Source organism: Neopsephotus bourkii, unplaced genomic scaffold (genome assembly GCF_033783945.1).
Source record: "Neopsephotus bourkii isolate Nb327-2 ecotype Australia unplaced genomic scaffold, CSIRO-AGI_Nbou_v1 NB_887, whole genome shotgun sequence".
NCBI classification, from domain to species: Eukaryota; Metazoa; Chordata; class Aves; order Psittaciformes; family Psittacidae; genus Neopsephotus; species Neopsephotus bourkii.
In genome coordinates this window covers 463,387-467,889 of record NW_026901381.1, presented here as the reverse complement: position 1 = coordinate 467,889, position 4,503 = coordinate 463,387, and positions in this window count along the sequence as shown.

Sequence of the window (4,503 nt, the reverse complement as noted above, 5' to 3'; positions counted from 1 at the left end):
TAAGGAACCAATTGTCTTTGAGCTGATGATGCCCAGTTTGCTAGTTCTGGTACTCTGGACAAGTTGTCACAAGCATGAACCTGAGTGGTACAAATCAGTGACCGGTTCCTAAGGTCTTAACCACTCAGGTTGCTAAACACCATTGTGGGCATAAGATCAAGGGATAAACTCTGCCTTTATATGTTTTTAAGCATAATCAGTAGGAAGTTCTTCCAATTGACAATCCAATATTGGAAACTCTGTTGAGCTCTTGTTGTTACCACAAGGGAAAGGGAATCTTGTTCTGTTTTCTCTATGGAGCTCTCAACACAGGTGGAAGCAATGCTCTGGAGTTAAGTGTTTCCTTGTGAAACCACCATTCTACTGATTGTGCTTCTTTCGCTTTTGTTTTAAGGAAGAATATTTTAAAAGCTTGTTTTTGTCTTTGGTCTCTGCTCTGTGGCCTGTTCCTGACAACTTAAATCCTCTTGCAGCTTAGAGACTGAGTGAATTTACTGGATTCCGCTCTCTGTAAGCCAGGCTACTTGGAATAGCCCAGTGGGAGAAGGGGGGCTTTTCTAGGCTTCCATCAGTCATATTTGAACAGATACATGGAGCACGGACTCCTCTATTAAATGTTTATTCCAGTAGTGTGCTGGCTGTTTCTTTCTCACTTCATAGGTTTTACTTTTTGGACTGATCTTTAATGAGCTGGATGGAAGGAAAGGATGTATCCTGGGATGTCTGTCTTGATAACAGAGGAGAGTGATTGCATATGGTTTATCCACTGGCCTTGCTTGAGCTGTGGTGAGCAGCAATAGGTTTTCATGCATCGAGCATCATTGTTCCTGCTGCCCACAGGTTTTAATGGTTAGCAGGGAATCTGCTATGTCTGTCTCTCTGTTCCTGCCCAAGTCCAAACATGTAGCACTATATGTCAAGCAGGGAATTGTTTTCTTCTGGGTTATATATCCAGAACAGGGGCATTAACTCCATAGTTTTGTGGGGCCCCAATGTAGTTTGTGGGTTACCCTTGGGGTGACTACAATTTCTAAAGCAATACTTGGAAATGGAACCTTGCCTGAGGAAGAAGCAGAGAGCATGCTTATTGAGAGGGATAGAGCTTAGCCAAAATCCTTCTGGGAGTATATGAACACTGTATGTCTGATATGTCCATGGGTAGTCTCACATTGCTGGGAAAGTCCTTAAGAGTCTTAATTTCCTCTATTACAAATCCTGATGCTAAAGAAAAACATTAGGGAATAGGCATTCTCCAAGCTTTTGAGTTTCACTGAAACAATAGTTCAGCCCCATTCTGTGTGAGCAGTAGTTACCTGAGCATTTAATCAAGGCAGTCTTTATGATCCATGATTCTAGTATGCAAACAGCACCCACTAGTTAACTGAATGGGGGGAATATTAAGCAAGGCTTCAGTCGCTATGCTGAAGTGCATCACTAGTTACCAAATATGAAGAAAGGTGTTGCAGAGGTAGATGGCCATGTGGCACATGGGAGTAAAGCAAGAAATAAAATGCTTGCTTTTATATGTTTTATCATTAAAAAAGCTAATTGAAGCTTTTCATTTTATCCCCAGCTAATGTTTTATTTCAAAGTTGTCCATGTATGACTGATTTTCATAAGGATCCCTGTAGAGCTCTCATCTCTGTTTTCATACATGTGGTGTTAGGAAGTGCCCACATATGTCAACCATCAGGTGTCTGACTACGTGCCCTCACATGTCACTGCTGTGATTGCCCATGGCTCAGTCCCTGCCCATGCCAGGCCCACACACACACACATACAACTTATGGGGCAGTCTCTGTATCATGTTCCAGCTCTATTATGCCACTCAGCCTTGATTCACCACCAGAAAATTGCCTTGGTGCATACAGAGGTGTCACTCCAGCAGTCCCAAATGTGCTCCGATAAGAGGCTTAGGGGGAGTCAAAACTGAGAGGCTGGCAATAGGGATGAGAGGAGCTCCCAGAGTGTCACAGCACACTGTAGAGGCATGGGATGGAATGATCCTCCCCATCTCTTCTTGAAATGTGTGGTAAGATGCTCTCTCTCCAGAAAAGCAATGGCAACAAATGCTGGAATAGTTATTTTACTATATATTAAAATATATTCATGAAGATCTATATTGTTTTTCTGCTGATCTGGATGACAATGACTTTCTTTTAAGAAGCTGTTTATTGAGTGATTGCTGTCTTAGCTGCAGTGATGGTCTCTTCACAGGCTGCCCTCCTCATGGATTATGTAGCTCCTGTGAAGATGTATTTCATGGATCACAATGCTTTAAATCACCAGGGCAGGATTGCAGTTACTCGTCTGCAAATTTCTGTGGCTCTCCCTCCAACTTCTGAGTGGACTTTGGCTTCAAAGCAAAGCTATTTCACCCCCAGTTGTGCTCAGCTGGAATCGGTCCATTTGCAATTTCCCATCATTTGATGTGTTGAGGTTGAAAGCAAAGGAAATATTGGAAAATGGGTAAAATATACATGGAATGTACATGGAAGCACACTTCCTTTCTTTGCAAATGCCTCCTCTGTATTCACTGCTCTGCCTGGGTGTCTGATGGAATGATTTACTAATGACCTTTGATTGCAGCCACAGTGAAGGCCAGGCCAGAGCGGAGAGAAGCAGCATGGAGCAGAGCTGTGGCTCCAGACAGCCTGGCCTGCCCCAGCAAGGAAATGACCTTCAAATGAAATGCATGTGAGTATTCCAGGATGTGCACTCTGTGTGTTCTATATGCATGTGTATAGCATCATTTTTAGAGGTTCTTCACTGACAGCAGTAAAAGGGTTTTTTTAACACGTACCTGGTAACTGTCTTCTGCATAACTCATTGAAGTACTTCAAAACCTGGTGGTCTTTAAATATATGGAACTATTCCAGGCCTCAAGTCAAAAAGAACCTTAAATTCCTTGCTGTGCTAAGGAAGAACTGGGGAAATATTCCAGTTCTCACCTATGTCTCCTTCCTTCTACAACTTTCTGCTAGTTGCAGTGACCCATGTAGAAGCTTAAAGTCCTCTTGGAAGCTTTGTGCAAGCCTTTCTGTTTCTCTTCCCCTAACCCTGTTTCTGACCTGCCCTTAAACTTCTTTTTCTCTTCATTTCCCCAGCAGATGGGAGCAGCAACTCTGTACTCACCAGGCTCCAGACTTCAGAAACCTATGGCACCAGCAACAAATCAGCTTCAAAGGGCAGACCATGCCAGCTCCCTGGATCTGAGGACACTCATCTTGGAGCAGGTTCTACCCTCAGCCCAAGTTCTGTGGTTGTCTCCTTGCAAATAAAACCTTCCTGGTCCTCTGGCTACAATAGGCATCGGAAGGCAGGTGAGCTGCATTCTGCTTGGTCCTGCTTCTGTCTCGCTGTGTGATGCTGGGGAGTTTGGCATGAAATGCCTCACATACTGTGCGTGCCACAGCTGTAAGGGTTGCAGCACAAGCTGTCATCATTATCTCTAATTCCTGAACACCAGTTGCTACAAAAACTGTCTGAAGCACAGAGGAAGGTGCCTTCATTATTGCATTATAACTCACGTCTTGAAGCCAGGTCTTCTCCTGCAGCCAGGCCAGGACATGCTCTCTAATTTATCAGGTTTTAGTTTTAGTAATCTTTATCCACTTTGTCCTTTTCTAGTTGTTCTTTATACGAATGCAAGTGACTCCACAGGCTTGTCTAGAAATGCATCATCCCAACTGGCCTCCCAAGGCTGCAGCATTTTCATTACCAAGGTCGAAGTAGAGCTCCTAAAGCGCCAGTCAGCTGTGCTGCTTTATTTCTCTCATTCAGCAACTTCATAGTAGAGGAAATATATTTTATCCATATATACAGTAATGTGAGAGGAAACCACTTCCCACATACACAAATTCCTGACTCATTCCTTTCAAATGTGGCTGAAACAACTGCTGAATCCAACATAAAAAGCGATGATACTCATTCAATAGGCTTTTCCAGCTTTCCAGTAGGAGGAGGAGGATCACAGAGAGATGTCTTGTAGCAACAATACCGATTGGATTGGAATCACTGGGCAATGAAGATTATTTCCAGTTCCATTACTCTGATTGTTAGCCTTGGGCATCTGATCTCTGCACCTAGGTTTACCCATGTAAAGTAGTCATGATAATCCACCTTACTCATGTTGTTGGTCTGACCCTGCTGTTGTTTTGGAGGGGGTGGCTCACAGATGCCTGCAATGTCATGTTGAGTATTATAAAGTATTATAGATGGGAAAAATAACAACATTGCACTGCTGTCAACCCCCTGATTTTTGGTAACATGGTTGTCCATAGCATTCAGAGACTGAGCCTTCCAGAAACTGGGAGAGGTTGGATGTTTGCAGCTAGTAAGGATAGCTTGTTTGCTCCCTCATAGAAAAGCAACAGTGGGTATCTAACTGTGTAATAGGTACAGCAGCAGCAGCAGAAGTGCTGGGCTACTGCATGTGCCTTCCTAGCTCATCACACCTCTACGCAGGCAGAATTAATCTCAGCAAATTGAGAGGTCACTAAC